Here is a 19,586-nt window from a genome sequence, read left to right as displayed (position 1 = left end):
AGTCATATTGTAGCATGCAGTAGGGAACGCTCATAACGCTGCGTCTTCCTGCACGCCTCCCATCGCCTCCTCTTGTCTCTCACTTCCTCCCACACATCTTTCCTTTCTGCTCTCCTATTTTTCAAAAAAAAAAAAAAAAAAAACAATCCTCCCCAGCCCTCCCACTTTTCCTTTCCTTCTCGCCATGGTTCTTAACACTGGGGAAGAAAGAGACTGCAGATGCACAGGAATTACTGACAATATGAGATCTTTGTCAAGTTTAATATTTACATTGAGTAAACTATAAGCTCATGGCATTGTGGTGAACAATCTTTGGTACATTTGGACATTTAAGTGGTCATGAAGACAAAACGGACCTTCAGCGTGAGGCAGTGGAACTGTGAGGCTTGCAATCTAATGAAACCAATTATTAGCATGAACGTTGGGGAGTGCAATCACATGCTATTTTGGAAAGAAACATAAACAACGCCGTATACTCAAGTCATGCAGGTTTGAATTTCTAAGCATTTCAAGGGTCGCCTGAGGTAAACTAAAACTAGATGCAGTTCTCTGAAATCGGAAAGGGAGCTCAGCACAGATAAAAGCGGTGTTTGAAAAACACATAATGCACAACAGCTTTATCTCACCCTCAATATATCAGGAAACAATACACAGTATAAATTAGGGATCTTGTGAGACACTCAGTGGATGTCATACATAGGGTATTTGTTTTGCGTGATTTTTGAGATAGGGAGGCAATTGTATGGGGCGACAGACACACCTAATTTTGTGTTTTCCACTAAATAGTCTCACAATGTACAGTGTGCCTGCATTCACGCAAATAAAATTATCCCGAGCTTATTTTGAGTAGTGTAAGAACAATGCAGGGAATGTTTTTTGGTTTCAGTTTTTCGTCACATGCAGGGCTCCTGACAGAATGGAACATGAGCATCCTACTTTAGATGAAGCAGCCACTGGTCATGATTATGATTCTTATACTTTCTAATGATATCACAAGGGAGAAAAAAAAAAGCAAAATTGCAATGTGATTTGCGATTTCTTTCAACTTCCATCACAGATTTCCAGGCCTGACCTTATGTGTCTTTCCTCAAGGAATGTTTGCATACTTTTTGCTTTATGGCAAGCTGCATTGTCATCCTGAAAATTGATGTCATCATCCCCAGCAGCGTTTTCAATTGATGGGATGAGAAAACGTAAGCTTGTGCATTTATTGAAGATGTGATGACAGCCATCTGCCCAGTGCTATTACCTGATATGCATCCCTCAACGACTGTGGAAATGTGCATGTTTTCTTCAGGCGATCTTCATAAATCTCATTGAAACAGCACCAAACTGAAGTTTCATAATCATCACCTTGGCCAGTGCAGGTTTGCGATTCATCACTGAATATGACTTTCATCCAGTCATTCACAGTCCATGATTGCTTTCCCTTAACCCATTGCAACCTTTTTTTGCAACCTTAATGATGGCTTTTGTTTAGCTTTCCTGTAAGTAAAACCCATTTCCTCTGGGCGGTTTCTTAAAGTTTCGATCACAGACGTTGACTCCAGTTTCATTTCATGCGCATTTTCTGTTTTTAAGACATTGCTTTGATTTTTATGTCTTGACACTTTGAAGTTTTCTTTGGACCACCAGTATACTTGCCCTTAAAGGGACAGTGTGTAGGAGTGAGACCGTTTTTCATTAAAAAGGAATAAATTAAATGATTGTACATTTCGAGAACTTGCAAATGAATGTGTTCTTAATGACCAACAGTATGTTTTAATATAATCATAGGTCTAGTCATCATTAAATTATATTACATGGGGGGTGGCACTTCTCCGGAGGCGGCCATGTTTGTTATAGCTATGGACAACGGTCAATACAGCACCTGCAGCACCTCCTGCTGTTTGTAATGAAGAACGGTATAATCCTTTTAATAACCTTTCTATGTTGTTTGTACTTGGTCCAGAATTTCACAACTCTACGTGAAGATTTACCTTCTTTAAGCGGATTATCTGGGAAATTTGTCATACATGTGGATGGGTGGTATAAAAGTGGGGAAACAGACAGACGAGTTTTCATCTTTGTGCCTCGTTAGTGGCATACCATAGAAATTTCATTGGTGAGGGATATAAATGCCCCTCCAACGTCACTGACTAGGGGGATTCTCCCATTGTCAACCCTCCACCTGCATACCCCTGGATGCTATAGCTAGCTAAGATATAGATAGACAGACAGACAGACAGACAGACAGGCAGACAGATAGATAGATAGATAGATAGATAGATAGATAGATAGATAGATAGATAGATAGATAGATAGATAGATAGATAGATAGATGGTCATTTATGTGACGTGATTCACGCTTCACATACACCTCCCAGGAATTTACAGTACGTACAGTTAAGTGGCGTCTTACCGGGAAGTGCTCCTCCCGCCAGTGGTTGCTCAGTCCCGATGATGAATATTCATGAGGTAGGCGGGAGCGGGCAAGCCCACTGGAGGAGACCGAGAGGGGGGCGGTGCCCACCGGACCTGCCGTGCGGGGTGGTGCGGAGCCGCGGAGTGTGCTCTTCGTGATGTTGTTTTGTTGTGGCCGTCAGCTGAATGTGGACCCGCTGTCCGCTCTGACACCGCGGCGGGAAGCCCCCTGACCCCCCTCGACCCTCCCTCCCTCCCTCACCAGGACCCGCGGGCTCGGAGAGCGGCTTCATCCGGCGCATCTCAATCCAGGAAATGCGGACCGCCGGCCCGTTCGCCACCGGACAAATGGCTGCAGCCCTCGTACAGTAGCAAACTGGTAAATATAAACCCCGCTAACACGGCGCGTGTGTGGCTTTTGTTGTGATTATGGCAGCTGCCTGTCACGGTGGGTGCGAAGTTAGTGGCAGAATGAAGCTGACGCTTCCAAATGCGGCCAGTGACATAAAGTTGGCTTGCGAGACGCGATGTAAAAAAAAAAAAAAAAAAAGAAAATATTGTTTCTGTTTCTAACGAGATCACGCAAGGTGGGCACTGCAGAGCAGTCATTTGAGGATTTTGATGAAACGATTCAAATTGCTTCCACCCTTATATTTGCACGATTCTGCAATTGAATTATCCCAAATTGACCGGGGAGCAACAGTGCATGCAAGATAGATCTAAAATGTAAACCGGCGAACTTATTTTTTGTGGACTACACCTACACATGGCACATTTTTACTGGATGACATCATACTTTTGCTTCCCAAACGATTGTGTGCCAGGCTTTACTCAATGCTACAGGCTTATTCTCGCTGGATTATGTTAATAGACCTGAATGAGATGTGTAGCATGTGAGGAACATCTGCCCAGATAACAGGTGGATTACTGATGGGGTCTCCTCATTGCAGGTCAACTTTTACTGTTTGATACAACTACTAACTCCAGTACAACATTTGTACTGTTACTGGTTAATTAGAAAACATTTTTTGTGGTAAACAAATCATTTTCAGATCAAATGAAGTCAAGTTTGATCATTTTCCTGTACCTTACCTTGAAAACCTCACAACAGTGTTCACTCAAAATATTCTCCATTAAATGGGGGGTTTGCTGAAACCACCGCTCCAGAGATAGAACTACTATCAGAGACAGAAAGCGTGAGCCGAAACATTGCCTAAACATTTATAGCAGGTCTCTAGCAGCCCCTCGTAGCATCACGAAAGCCTCTTAGCTCCAATTTATATAGCATTGTTGAAGTTGTTTTTGGAGTATCCATTTCTGAATAATCAAATAAATAATGCTTATCCACATGTCTGCAAACTACTAGGCTTAAGAGCAGCAAACAGAAACAGTGTGAAGGGATCTCAGGCAACTGATTTTTCAGAAGCGACACAAAATTGGCAACATTTCTGTATAACATTGATGTTTATAACATCTGAGTTTCAATATACTCTACATCACAGTTAATAAAACTTCATACCAAATCCACTTAGTGGTATAGTACTACAAATCATGCTTAGCACCGTATTTGCCGTGACTTACATTTGTCAGTGTACAATGTTACTGCTGGCTTTGTATTGCTGTTGCTGCTGTTTTGTTGAAGCTGGACAGCGTTCCTTATGATTAACTCATTTTTAGACCAACCTTTATAGTTAAAAAATAAATAAATAAATAACGATTCTGTACATATGTACCTAAGGTCTGGACTCTTAAAAGACATTTAATTATGTCCTTTGAATTGAATGAGGTAATTATCACAGCAAGGCAGTTTTATATGTAATTGCATGCTATTGAGGTCCATAGATGGAGGTGGGGGACAATTAATAAAGTCAGGCATAATTCCAATCTTTGCTAACGGTTTTATATTGCAAACTCTTTTATTTATTTAGTTATGTATTTATTTTGAAACCAGGTCCACTAAAAGGTATAGAAGCCTCCAATCGACCACTTAAAAATAGGACCCCCCTTTAAAATGACATCAATTGTACATTCCATACCTATTGCAAAAAATACTCATTGCCCATCAGCAGAAACCAAAAGTCATTTGGGTGTTTGGCTTGTGATAAAGATCTTGCTCTTATTTGCCATAGTAACCATCTTTAGTGATGAACAATATTGGTGGACTAACCTAGACAGCTCGTCTTCAACATGTTGTTAAATTTGGCAGCACACTAAAATTGTGAATTCATGATGAAAGAGCTGCTAACTCACTGCAATGGGTATGGCCGGTGGGGAGGTTGTGAGAGTTGTGTGTGTGTGTGTGTGCGTGTGTGTGTTGGTGGGGGCATATGACCTAACTGGTCATATGCTATCTGTACACATGCATCCATGTGCTTGTAGCTTCATAATAAACTATGCTGACAAATGTATAGTATTTCTCCCTCATAATTTTTTGAGTAGTCTAAGCACAGTTTAAAAAGGAGCCGCTTATCCTCACAAGGGTCGCAGGCTTGCTGGTGCCTATCCCAGCTGACTTCGGACAGTAGGCGGGGGACACCCTGAACTGGTTGCCAGCCAATTGCAGGGCACACAGAAACAAACAATCATACATGCACCCAATCACACAATTTAGTGTGTCCAATTCACCTGCCACGTAGCGAGGTGGATTTGAACTGGGGTCCCTGAACTATGAGGCTGAACTATGTGCTAACCACTGCCCCACTGAGCCACCCTTACTGTCATTTTAATTGTTTTAATTGTGTTGTTTCTTTTGTTTTTGCTAACATTTCAGACATTAGACATTTCATATTAGCTTCCAAATCTAATGTTAGATGTTCACGTTGTCCAAAACCTATAGTTTAATGCCCAACGAGAAGGGGAACAAATCAAGCAAAAACTTTGGAGGATGAATTATCCAATTATCTTTATGTTATTTTAAATAGTTCATAATTAACTGAGTAATCAATTGCAGCGTTACACAATATATATATTCGCCAATATGTGCCCAGGTTTTTTTTTTTTTATGGAAAAATGAAAAATGAAAAAAAGGCCTCTAAAAACCATGACCAAAAGTCTCGATTTGCCAAATTTTCTGGATCATCATTTGCATGTAGCAATGATAAACTGAAGTTTAGTCATTGCTCTATTCTACTTCCCACTATAGATCCCAATGCTGGTGCTGTTATGAGACAGAAGTTCTTTCTGATTGGAAAGAATTTGGCTAAACTACTGCCACCTAGCCACTCAGCATGCTTGTAAATGAATAAACTCGCACTATGCGAATTTGTGTTGCAGAAATCATTTTTAAATAAACAAAGCTATATGGATGGAATTTTTTTTAGAGGGGAGAATTATCCGTGTTTAAATAGCCCTGGTTGCCTGTAAACAAGGCCTTAGTGACTGTAACCAGACAAATTTAGTGCATTTGAGGTGGCTTCCAATCTCTGACTGATATTGATCTGATATAAGTGACGTAAATGCTTACCAATGTCTCGTCAATAATTATTGCTAAAGGCCCAAAGCAAACTGCTCCCAACAGCCACCAATGTCAAAGAACAAAATGGTCTATTAAAGAAAAGTCCTCATCTGAATCCTATTGATCAGCTATGGAAGGAACTGAAAGATGCATTCAGCAGAGGGCACCCATCAAACCTTCGACCATCATAACTGTTCATAGGCACATTAGTTTCATTGAGCATATTTGGGGTCGCCCAAAAGGTTGTGCAACTAAATATTAGGTTAAGGACATAGACATTGTTACCCTTCATAGTTTGCTTTAAATCCTTCTGGCCTGATTTTCATGAGTTAATTTTCATTACATATTTATTCATGAATACATCTCGGTCACTTTCAGGTTATTTCAGTGACCAGTGCAAGGTGTTTTCTTTATTGGAAGGACAACATAAAATTTAGTCCGTGTGTGTCTAAGCACCTACATATGCAGTCTCAAGCATTTTTGTGTAAAACCTGGTCCTCAGGGCACTGCTGCGGCATACCTCCTCAGCTCTGTTCTGAAAATGACTGCACAGAAATACCGTACAGTATCAGGCCACAGCGGTGAAGGGGGATGAGTGGAGAAAGGCCAATATGCAATTATTTCTTATTGAATCAGCACAAAGAGGCAGGCTCACGGTGCGTCGCTCTTGTCTAGATGGAGACCACTTGTGGTGCCGGCTGAAGAAAGGCGCTAACTCAGCAGGCGCCCAAGGAGCGCGCTGCTCTGTGTGTCCCTTTTTTTCACAGAAAAATTGACATCATAATGCAGTAGATCCTTAAAATATCCAGGAGCCATTATTGCCATTTATGGCTTCAACATTGTCCACAAGAACATGGGTATTTTTGAAAACAGATTTTTATGACAAGCGTTGGCCTTTTGCTCATGCACAAATTGGTGTACTACAGTTGTTAAGTAAGGACAAAAGGACTGAAAAGCACAACACAGTCCCTTCAAGGGATGTTGGTTGACTTCTTTTGTTCATACACTATTTGGAAACACAAATTAGTTTACTGGAAAAAATGACAAAAGAAATAGTTTTGTATGACCTATTTGTGGGCAACAATCCAAGTAACACATTTTTTTCTACAATACATTATTGAAAAGCATTCCTTCCTCCATTTATTTATTTCAAGGCTCAAATAAGTGCTTTGACATCGCTGTTTACTGTATATATTTAGGACCTTTTGCCTTGTGTAAACACATGGACTCGCTAAACTAAGAATCAAGTTACTAAAAAAAAAAATATATATATATATATATATATATATATATATATATATATATATATATATATATATATATATATATATATATATATATATATATATATATATACACACACACACATATATATCTTGTCAATATTCAATAAGTAAGAGACCAAATTGCGGACTAATACGCACCATGGGATACATTGTCTGTAAAAAAAATGTTCATATTGGGCACCATATGTCCTGATTACTGTTTTGCACATCTTGGTATCAGTTTTGCGATGAGCATGATGTTCACGACCTAGAATAACTTTCACTTTACAGTTGTGTATTTTCAAGAGTTCATAATTTCAATTTATTGTCCTTCTAATGTGTTTGAATTTGCAGGGCTTGAAGAATCTGAATTTTTCATGGCATCTAGATGTGTTTACACAGGACAGAGAATCTGTTTTTTCAAGCCACCCACTTATCTATTATAAAAAGTGTTGGAGTATGTGACTGGCTGGTGTTTGTTGTTTGCAGGTGCTTTTTAGATTGATTGCCGAAACTTGAGATAATTTCTGATATGGCGTATATTGTTTTTATCTGTGAAATACATTTACTCTTGAGCAAAATGAAGATCAAAGAACCGTCTATGGGAGAAAAGTCCACCATTTTTAAGCTAAGAGAAGAGGAAAAACAATCTATCTGAGCTATTGTGTAAATATTGGGCATAGCCAATGCAACATTTTGGAATGTCCCGAAAGAGAAAAACTACTGGTGTACTAAGCAACAGACATTAAGCAGGTCGGCCAAGGGTATCGACAGCAGTTGATGACAGAAACATTGTGCAAACCACTCACCAGCAAAAAGAATCGGAAGGCCAGATTGGATTTTGCAATAAAGACCAGAGATGAGCCACAAATATTTTTGCACCGAGTTTTATGGACCGACGAGACCAGGATTAACCTCTAGTAAAGTGATGGAAAGGCCAAAATATGAAGAAAGATAAATGTCTTTCTCTTGTTTAAACACAAAAGCTCTTTTGTTAAGCGTGCTAAAGGTAATATCATGGCTTGGGCTTGCATGGCTGCTGTCCCATTTCAACTTGCCATTGGCAATGTGGCAAACGGGAAGCGTGTACCTGGCAATTATGCTGTTAGGTAAACAATATCTGTCTATGCTTTTTATTGTCTTCTCTTAGCGCTCTTTATTGAAGAAGGCTGTGTCTTCTTTTGGAATACTGCTTCGAGTAGAGTAGATCCTGTGATTCTTGCAGCAACGAGTTCACGTGAGGTAACCTGAGGTGTTGCGCAATATGCTGACATCTCAGAGGAGTTTGACTTGTGGAGACTGCAAATGGTTGCTATTTTCTAGTCTCTTTACTAAGCACTGTGTGGCATCAAATCCCCCAAATCACTTAATGGGCTGGACGAGCTTGAGCTAAATTAACTAATGTTTGCAACTGAAAAATACACTTCTTGTGTGTGCGTGTATTCGGACCAGATGTATAATTTGTGTATTCAGACCAGATGTATAATTTTGAAATTGGTACAAGAATAAACAGCATCACCAAAGGTTGTCCTTGGAGCCGACCACATCAAACAATTGAGCAAAATCAGGGGTGCTCAATGCGGTCGACTGCCGAGGTAGTGTCGGTCGGCTGCATGGATGTCAACATGGTGAGGGAGTCAGACGTAAAAAAGAAATGCAAATTTGAAAAAAACGGAGCTTACGTCTATTCTATCCTGAGGACGCCCTGTTTTTGGAAGCTTAACCGGGTCAGGCCTGCTGGATGGGAGACAACCTGGGAATACCAGGTGCTGTAAGCTTCTAAGTGGCACCCACCTCAGGTCTCTCTAGACTTCGGTCTGTGGGGATCAAGCCTTGGATGCATTGGGCCAACCACCCAATCGCCTTGAACCCCAAATGGTTACGGAAACAGAGATAGAGGCAACGGCAAATATCTCTGTCTTATGCCTCACCCAAGGCGAAGAGGAAGTAACTAATCGGAATAACAAACCACCCTATTGTTTACATTCGTTAGCTTCTCACACTCTGAGAAGCAAAGGTCATCAAGTTGACCATTGTCATGACCATGCATCCAGGAGGAACTTCAAAATAAAAGCATTCTAAGGTCGCTTGTGTCATACATTTACTTTTAGCAGTACAAATTATTTTGAACTAATTACTGGCCTCACAACGTTTGGCTATTTTACTATAATGGAGGATATTGACATACAGCGCTTCCTCCTTGTGTATTTCACTGTACTTCTGGCCCAAAAGACAAAAAAAAAAACCAATGTTAAACAATGGCTCTAAATGATTTCTCAATTATGAAAACAGTTGTACATTAATCAATGAATTTTGACAGCCCTAATCAAAATATCGTATGTAGACTTGTTGGAGCTGCAGAGAACATATTATTGTACAGAACCTTTTTGGATTGTTTTCCTCTTTAAGTACAATAACAGTGTTTAACTTTGTTACGTTCCTCCACTGACAATTCATCACACTGCATTTAGCCTGCTGAAAATGTCCTTTAATGGAAACGTAGTGTCCCGTTACACCCCCCCCGTCCCCTTTTTTATTTCTTTTTACTCCAGAAACACAGAAACACTTCGGGTAATATGTCCATGGCATTGATGGTAGCAGTTTTCAGCAGTTTGAGTGTTTTTAGCATATTGTGTATGCACAGCATACATGCGCCTCCTACCGCATTGAAGAAGCAGCCTGCGATAGTCCAAAATAGCACTTCAACCTATAAGTGTGTTTACATGCGGTCCAGACGTTTGTTTAAATTGCCATTGGTGTGGAAAGATTTTATCTAACCCTGGAGTGGACAAAATATATGTTCTTTAAAATACCCAAATGCATGTGAACTTATAAATAAAAGCTGTGGGTCAGACATGCCTAGCAGAAATATCTTTTAAGGAAGGAGGACTAGATCTTAAAGCTGGATCAGATTGTTGTGGAACCTGTTAACCACTTAAAAGAGAACTTGCCAGCCAATGTAGAGCCATTTGACTGAAGATAATTGATGTTGTTTTTAAAAAAAAATATTTTCCGAGTTACATGATTAAACCAATTGTAGCCAAAAAAAAAAACATAAACAACAACACCCTATTGGAGGCAATCGATGTCATTCGTAAGGTTCCTGTTGACGTCTTTTCACGTCAACGACTCTCAATGATTTAAGTATCTAGTAAACTTGCCCAATGAGTTTATTCTGACGCAATTAAGTTGAGATGCACCTCGCTCTGAACACAGGACTTGAGTCAATGTGTGCGGCCAGCCTGCGTGTGTTCTTGCATGCCTCCCACTGGCGCAACACTTAAGATGGAAAAGGGCACTTTTCTGCCAATTAACACAGCAACACTCTGTGCACTCAATTCCTTCTTTCACCTGGCACCCGCTCACTAATCCAGCACGCTGACTCAGCCTCGCAGGTGGCAACGTGTTGATATAAGCACACCCGGTGCCAGCGGTAGAGAGGTCATGCGGAGTTGCTGCCACCTCATACCTAACCTTCTCGGCCAGATCTCATGCTGTGATAACCACTGATGGAAAGATCGTGGGCTAATGTGCTGCTTTTTTTTCCCTTTTAGACATGTAGACGGTTTTGATGACATTTTTTTTTCCAGGGGTGTTAAACAGATGGCGTCTTGTCTGTGATACTGAATAAAAATTGAGCATGAGTGTTCAGTAATGGTCTGGCCTGCTTGACTGATTACTCAAAGCACTGAATGTGCTTGCGTGTGTGAGCATGCTAGACGTTGTTGTTTTCTTTTTGTCAGCATGCGACAACTATGTCACCGGTCTGCTGCAAGAAAAATAGAAGTCGGGTCATGAAGTGATAATCAACTGACCAATCGATGTTTTATTTTAATTTACAGCGTGTATGTGGTGTGTTACTTCTTAATTATAGAGATTTTTTTTTTTTTTCAAAACCGCTAAAGTCAGACTGGGCAAAATTTAATCCTGTTTAGAATTTGGATTTTGAAAATCATTCAAAATAATTAACGTTCCAAACATTGTGCTGTGTGTATTCAAGTTCCCATGCTGTGAAAGCACCCCAAATGCACCATAAATGTTGCTTAGAGCAAGTGTGTCATATTACTTTGGGCCAATAGAGTCAGTTGGGAACACTTGGTGAAAATTTAGATTTTCGTTTTTCGCCCTTCTTTTTTGTTTTTTATTTTGTACAATCTACAAACTATCTGCCGAAAACCTGAGGTCGGAATCATCAGTGTAGTGTAGTGTTTAGTTGTTTTTCTGTATTTCATAGTTCAAAACACTGAATTTTGTACAAAATCATGAAAAATTAACCAACACTGCTTCTCTGTCTTTGACATCGCTTTTTGGTTTTCTTGCTTAAAATTAATGTTTTTTGTTTGTTTGTTTGTTTGTTTTTGTTTCATCAAGTGGTCCCTTCCTTTTGGATGGTTCCATATGTTCTACTGTCTTTTCTTAGTGTGCGCCAAGATATTTTTTGACACACTAGTTAGAGGTTGTTTTAATACTAAACACACACAGGCACACAAAGAAACAAATTACACACATAATATTTTTATATAGGCTACATGTTTTTTTTCCCCCTGGCACATTTCCAGCTTAATGCTAGCACTCAATTGAAAATCAAATTGACTGCAGCATTAGCATTGTGCAGTACATCATGGAAGAGATTTATATTCAAATAGCAAAATTTGACACACAAACGCTGTAGGAAAACATACCAACAAGTAATGCAACAATACTCATTGGCATATATTCTTCCTAATCTGTGATTTCAAAAAAAATGTACACAAAAGTTTACATATACATTTATTTTTATATGTGCACCACAGAGCTCATAAGAGCCTGAAATGTGCACAGCAGGAACGTATTTTTATTAGGAGTGTCAAAATTAAAGCATTACCTGCAGATAAATTCAAATTTTTATAAAGCATTAAAATGATGATAACAATAATAACTCAGTTCTATTTACTTCCTGTGGCAAGTGAACTCTGTTAACTTTGTAGCCAAACATAAAAAGTAACATTTAAAATCAATAATCATGTTTATTAATCATGATTTGAATATCAATCAAAATAGTTACAATTTTCCAGCCCTAAGGTAAAATATTTGCGTATAAATAAATTATGTGTGATGCCATATTTTACTTTCATCCTGAAACAACAGCCGTGTATCCTCAATTTTGCCTCAAACCTCCTACACAAAAGTTGACTTAAAAAGTTTAGGTCAACCTGTTCCATGTTCAATTTTGAGCAACAAAATAGATTTATGTAATCAAGGTGATGTGTATTTCTAGGTTTCTTTCAAAAAGTACAATAATGATTTAGTTGGAAGCATTTGTCACGTATGCTAACAATTTAAAATCATTCTGTTAATTTAACCCACATATATACAATATTAGGCCTACATTTGCACAATTTGGGTTAGTATGTACTTCTCCTGACCTCATGACAACCTCTCACAATTGAAACGGGGACAAGAATATTCAGTGCAGTATGTGTCCTAGTGTGGCTGCCGGGCCCTTCCTCATATGCGCCAACCACAATTATGTAATGTTGCGTGGATAAGCAGACAGGCAGTGCGGGTTCTGCTGAGAGCGGGACGGCAGCAGTGACTCATTGAAAACGTCCCCGCCTGAGGGTTAATCATTACCTGCATCTGTGCTGTTGCAAACTTCAAAGTTTACTTTTGTCCAATGCTCCCAATAAGTTGATCAGACGGTGAAATGTTGTTATGGCTCAGAGTCTTCTGGTATTTTCACCAGCGCACAATGTGTTTGGTTTCTCCTCTTTTATACACTTTACTGTATGTTATGATCTCCCCTGTGTATCAACGCTGGGCTTATTTTGTGCATGTGTTGACTTTCCACAGTGGTGAGTGTTGTGTAATAGTGTGATTGTAAGCTTTTGTGCTTGTACACCGCAGGTATGTAAGAGAAGGGCTTGGTCAGAATGTCATTGTTGTCAGTCGGGACGGAGGCCGTGATCATGTACGACACCGCACATTATGTGGACAAAAAATATTTGGACACATGGCCAGTATACATAACCAAAGAAAGTGAAAAACTGAAAAAAAAAATGTTTGTTTCATATTAGAGGTGCAAGAACTCACCGATTTCCAAACCTGAATTTGTCCAAATGCTCAGAAACTCTGCCTCTGGACTGTGAATGCTTCTTTTGTCCTGTATAAAAGCAGGCTCATTGTGTTGAATCAAAATAAGACATTTGCATACGTCCTTTACTCTGGAAAGTGATGATTAACATTCTTGCAGATTTTCTGACCCGTTCCATATCAAACCAGCAACTAAATCATAAAGAAAACCTATACAAACCTGTTTTTCATACGGCCGGAAATGAAATATGTATATATACATACATACATATATATACATATATATATACATATATATATATATATATATATATATATATATATATATATATATATATATATATATATATATATATATATATATATATATAGATATATATATATATATATATATATATGTATATATATATATATATATATATATATATATATATATGTATATATATATATATATATATATATATATATATGTATACACACACACACACACACATTTGAGCCATATGGCCAAGCCCTTTATATTAAGTTTTGTAGATTCTATTTTATTTTATTCATCCTTTTTTATTCATTCATTTATTTATTTTACATTTTTCTTAACAAGACATGGATATTAAAGCATTTAAATCCGTTTCATTGATTATTTCACAAAATAACTGGCAGATTAATCAATTTTTAAAATATTCACTATTTATAGTCCTTTTTCATATCACTATCATAAAATACTGCATAAGTTCATTCAGTAAGTCAGTTTTATTTTGCTTTTGTGTCATCCCTCAATCTAACAATTAAAAGAATCAATAACAGAATAATTAACCTATTACTCCTAGTTTAACGTAACTGAAGTGAACGACTGAAGTTATTTTTCTCAAGCTGCTGTATCTCTCACAAAGTTCTCATCTTCAAGTTCGCATCTAGAAACACAGGTCCAGGCTAGCCGTTGATTAATTGTGCTCAACAGTGATGAAATTCCGAAGTGAAAAGAGGAAAACATTCTGGAGATTGTCTCCCATGAAGAGTCTGTGATGAAAAATGATTATGCGCGCAAGGGTATGTGTGTTTATTTGTGTGTGTATTGATCAGTGATGCAGCGGCGGGATTGCATTTCGCCACTAGCTTGATGGATCGCTTCCAGATACTCACTCTTTTCTCTGCTTTGTTACATCAGTTTTGCAGGCACAATTTTACCAATTTCTGCTGCTCACAGGCGTGTAGACGCATGCAATCATATGGCAACCTAGGACTATACATATGGATGAGTGAGCGTGGGAGACCTGGCACCTGCTCTCACCTCTTTCTTTGTCTCAGCGTATGCTTTAAGGCGTCCCCGCAGGAACAAAACCTGAGGATTGCGGGGGGATTTCTTCTTTGCGGGAGTCTAAGAGGAGGCTTTTGGGAAAGTCCTTCCAGGCCTGCTGTGCTCCTGATGAGCACATCTCGCTCATGTCGCCCAAAAATCCCCTCTCGGTTTGTGACTGAAGCATGCTGTTTGAACATTTGGTCTTTAGCTCGGGGATATCAGAACAGGATTCAATAGTAGTTATTTTGTCTTTCCTGAATCCATCTGGGATGGGAATTTTCTTGTTCAACTATGGTAAAAATGATTTTTGCTTTTAAATATTACTTACACCATGTGATACTGAATATCTTTCTCCATGCTAGTACTTTATCATGTAGGAATAATAGCTAATTTTGTGTTTTGTGTTTTGTGTTAATGGAGCTCACCTTCCCATAGGTGATGTAATGCTTATCTGTTTGAGTCTACAGATCTCTTCTGACAGTTGCATCTTAGTTTCTTCAAGACACAATTCTTCAAGACTAAGTGGATATGCAAAAGACATTTTAATTTCTGTTCCTTCATTTTAAAATTTTTTTCATATTTGACAGTGCAGAACATGCCCTCGCATATTTTCCATTAGTATTTAGTTGCTGGTTTCGTCAATAATATTTCAGAATGTTGATCATGGTTTACGAAGGCAAAAGTACATGTTTGAAAAAGTTGTTTTTCTTAATGAGCAAAAGTATGTTTTAAATATAATCATAGGTCTAGTTATTATTAAATTACACAGGGGGTTGGCACTTCTCCGGAGGCGGCCATGTTTGTTATTGCTACAGGCAATGGTAAATACAGCACCTGCAGCACCTCCTTCTGTCCGTAATGAAAAACGGTCTAAAACTTACACACCATCCCTTTAAAATTCAACAATTTAAAAATGAGTAAAGTTGTGCAATCAAGGTTTTGCACAAGTAGCAGAATTCTGGAAGGGTCGCTCACAAGACGTCTTTACAATAGTTGTAAATTACTTCATTATGACATATAAGCAAGTTATATACTATATGTTATATGTATGTGTGAGGGGGTGTATGTGTATAAAATACTGTATTTTAATTTTGTGCCATATCAGTCTATCCTTATCTAACTATAAATTCTACAAAAAAAAATCTTAACCATTTCCTTTCTTGGTCTCTCCCTTTTTTCTGTCAATGGGACTGCTATAAAAGAAAAGAACATAGCTCAGATTGATTTATGTAATCCAATAGAAAAAGATAGATATACAGTAACTTTTACAAGGCATTATGAAATCCATAAGGAGGCCAGCACGGGAGGTGCGAGTGTTGGTGGCACGCATGTATTTGTTACGTACCGCGGTGTCTTCTGTTGGCAGGCTGCACTTTGCTTACTTTGTCAGGTAAGGTCATTTAAAGAACGCCTCACTTCAGAAGTTGTTAATTATGCACAAGCGTGGTTGACCGTCACTTGGGGAGGTTGTCTAATATTCATCCTATTAAAGGTCAAAGCACAGCAGATTTCTGTCAGTTTTTTTTTTTTTCTTGTGGTCTTGTGATTCTTGTGACACCGATCTGATTTTCGTGGCTATACAGTAAAATCGCTTAAAGAGACATAATGTTCTGTTCCATTTGATGCAACTTCACACCATGAGGTCTATTTACTGTACTACGTGTGTTTATGTACACTGCACAGGTATGCCCCAACATGTTTATATACATTAAATGCATATGTTTTTGCTGATGCATCCATATTGCCGCCCCAAGGCGAGGGCGGCTGTTTCAAGTAATTGAAGGTCAATATTTGCCCGAGTGTTCCCTCAGACAGCTTTCCTGGCTTGGTCTAGACAGAACACAGACTCCCTCTGTGCTTCGGTTAAATCAGAGGGTCTGTCATATTCTTAGTCCCGCTTTGACAGACTGATCTGACTTCCCTAAGTTTACACCATGAAAAAGCAGTGGTTATTCCGGGAGATATGGAAATTCCCTTTATTTGTCAGCTTCACCAAAGGGATTATAATTTGCAACACCCATCAGATCCCTCGCTTAACCTGTGCTTTTGGATAATTAAATTCAAATGGCGTAGCGATTTTTACTTTACCTTGAGGATATTCTTTATTACTTACCCCTTGACGAAAAGGCGTATTTTGTGTCATTTTGTGTCATCAGTCGAACTTTGCAAATCTGAGCATGTGCTTGTGCTAAATCAAATTGAAATAATGACCAGAATCAGGCCAGTCAGTTTCAATTATGATTATGATTTTCTTTTATTTTTTCCACAAACTGATAGTTTAGGTTGTAAGGAGCCATTTTTTTTTTTTAATGCGAAATCTTGCAATACTTTTTGCGAGATCCCACAAGAGTTTTGCGAGATATCACAAAACTTTTTGCGGGATCTCGCAATCTTATTTCTTACGTCAGTGAACCGGAAGTTAAACAAACACAGCGATGGAGCAGCCTCAGCCTACACATCATCCTTGGAAGAAGTTTATTGATTTTTATTTTAGTATTGGCTTAACATATAAAGAAATCAAATCTGTCACATAAATAGGGCTTTGACATAAATGAGAGACATTTGAAAATAGGGTGAGGGAGTTTTCTCATCATAATGGGTATTTAAGTGAAGTTGGCAAGACTGGCAGATTTGGACTTCAAAACTTCTTACATTGTCTGAACACCAATTATGGCTTCATCCCTCGTGATCAACACAGCCTACTGTACTTACTATAATAATGTAACGTCACTTCCGGTACCTCTAGCAGTGGACAAAGTAGCTATACATGCAGTGCCACATGCTTTGTTGGATTCGGAAACACTTGGATTGCATAATCATAATTGCTTTTAACTGAACTATGGTTGACAACATCCTAAACATGTGGCCAACTTTCAAACATGTTCTGTTTTGCTCAACATTTTTCATTTACCAAATAATTCCATAAATACAGTATTTCTTAATTATGTCTGTCAGGTTAAGAGGATAGAAAGATGGATGAATGGATGGGTCAAAAACATGAGATGGGTGAATTAATTAAAAACACTGAAGTAGATCTAATCTCTGTAAAATATTTTTTTCAGCCAAAAAAAACCACTAAATTATATTTGCTTATAATTCAGAAACTCTGTTAAAATTGCAAGTACCCTTTGACATGCCTTTCTGTACCCCCATTTGAGAACCACTGCTCTCGTTATATCAAAGGTTACCTTACACTTCCTTTAATTGTAAGCTTGAAACCAAATATAATCAATAAATATGTGACACTTAAAGATTTGTCAAGAATTAGTGTGAAAAAATATTCTGATATGTTAAAGGCGTGTAGTCGTCATTTTTGGGGGTCTTGGCGCTGTTTCATATAGGATTTGCGAGATTTCATACCTGTTGTCTTGCAAAGCCTGCTAATTGCTAGGTCAACAGTGGGACAAAAGATCCTTCCTATGCTAAAATCACAAGTTTGTACTCGTTGTCAGAGTTCAACAACAGCACGCAGCAGTGAATCACTGCAACATCACTGAGTAATCCTCTGTCACACTGGTCACACTCTTCTCGTGGAATAACCGCTGAAGATGAATCAGGTGCAGGCCCCGAGCATGCGAGTCAGCTAGTCGGCCATACAGTACCCCATCTACCACGATGATTACAGAAGTGTTTTTCAGTGTCATGGAGACACAATTTTGTCCCTCCTATCTTCCGCCTCTTTTTTTTACCAGCGCAAACCCCAGGGTAGCTGACGTACAGTAGACTCAGCCATTGTTTAATTGAAAAAATAAACAGATGCGGACCGTGTGTTTATCCTTGGCTTTGGGACATCTAAGTCAGTTTTTATCACCATTTGAAGAGCGAGGATAAATGAGGTTGGAGAGATTATATGTGAGTGTCTGGCTGGAATATCCAAATGAACAAATAATTGAAGCCAACTTTTTCATATCTATTACTGTGTGTATATTTTTGAAACGGACTTTGTTTAGGCTAGATGTTTTAAATCGGGGGGCTTAAAATGTGCAAAGATGTATGCAAATTACATTAAGTCAATCATAAAACTGAATTACAAAAGCTATTAATTTCAAGGGAAATACCTGGCACAACGAATTAGCGAACAAGCTAGTATTAGCTAGCAAGTTATCCAGTCACAAGTTGTTGGATCAACAAACAAACTTATTTTTGGCATGTTATCATACGTCAACATTCTTACAAAAAAGTACAATTAAGGACAGCCGTGGGGCAGATTTCACAGAGACAAAACAATGTGTGCATCACCAACTGACTGCTCTCAAAACCACACCATCTTTCTCACTACAAAATGTAAACCAACAATCAACAGCTGCCAGAGGCGGCGCCAAAAAACAAAGATCAAGCCAAACAAAGCACAAATTAATGAACTGTTATGCCAAATCAGTTCTAAAACATTATTTTGGGTGCGGCCCACGCAGCCCGGTACCAGTTGATTCAAGGACTGGTACCGGGCCGCAAACCGGTGGTTGAGGACCACCACTTTAAATTACATATTATGATGTGGCATTTGATCAAACGTTCGTTTTAAGTCGTCGTTTAATTGCTATCTCCTAAAGCAATTGGTACGAGTTAACTTGGTTTTAACTACGCATTCTAAGTGTTTCCGAACCTACCGACGCTTGAGGCATTGCAGGTATACCACAAGGACTACCGGAAATGTCTTTATAATAGCTAGAAGCCAGTTTGGAGCATGAAGATATTGCTCAATTTCCCATGCGCTTCAAATAATACTCAATGACAAGCAATGTTTTTTTTAATTTAAGAAGGAGAGAAGCCAGAAACATTCAATTACATTGTGCATGTGGGGTTTTTGCCTTTTACATTTCTGGTAAAAAGACAATGAAGGAAAGGAAACTGTACTTCGATCTTAGGTGTTTTTCAATTATGTAAGCCGCTGTCCTCAACAACCAGTAGTCAGCAGTCCTGCTGTTTGCATCCAGGTAGTCCCAGAGTTTTGTAGTGTCAGCAAGGAGAAGGAACAACCCCAGCTAGGTCACCGCAGAGTTTGAATATTCATCAGTTGTGCCTGTGCCATGTTTGTGCTCTTGAGAAAATGGTTTCCCTGGCCGTTTGCCATAGATGAGAATTAAAGGTGTTTTGG

The 19,586-nt window shown here is 38.7% G+C and overlaps 1 protein-coding gene across 2 annotated transcripts in view; it reads left to right on the top strand.

Moving 5' to 3' along the window:
• The first annotated feature begins 2,534 nt into the window (after positions 1 to 2,534).
• LOC148426679 (transcription factor HIVEP3-like) overlaps positions 2,535 to 19,586 on the top strand; it is a 59,909-nt gene continuing 42,857 nt past the window's right edge. The window contains exon 1 of one of the 2 annotated variants that reach the window (XM_088410382.1): positions 2,535 to 2,782. The gene's annotated coding sequence lies outside the window, so the exon portion shown is untranslated. The remainder of the gene's footprint in view (positions 2,783 to 19,586) is intronic. The other variant, XM_088410383.1, reaches the window with a different exon arrangement.

Source organism: Hippichthys cyanospilos, chromosome 3, assembly GCF_059441005.1.
Source record: "Hippichthys cyanospilos isolate Australia breed blue-spotted pipefish chromosome 3, RoL_Hcya_1.0, whole genome shotgun sequence".
In the NCBI taxonomy this organism is placed as follows: Eukaryota; Metazoa; Chordata; class Actinopteri; order Syngnathiformes; family Syngnathidae; genus Hippichthys; species Hippichthys cyanospilos.
This window is presented reverse-complemented; position numbering and strand designations above follow the sequence as displayed.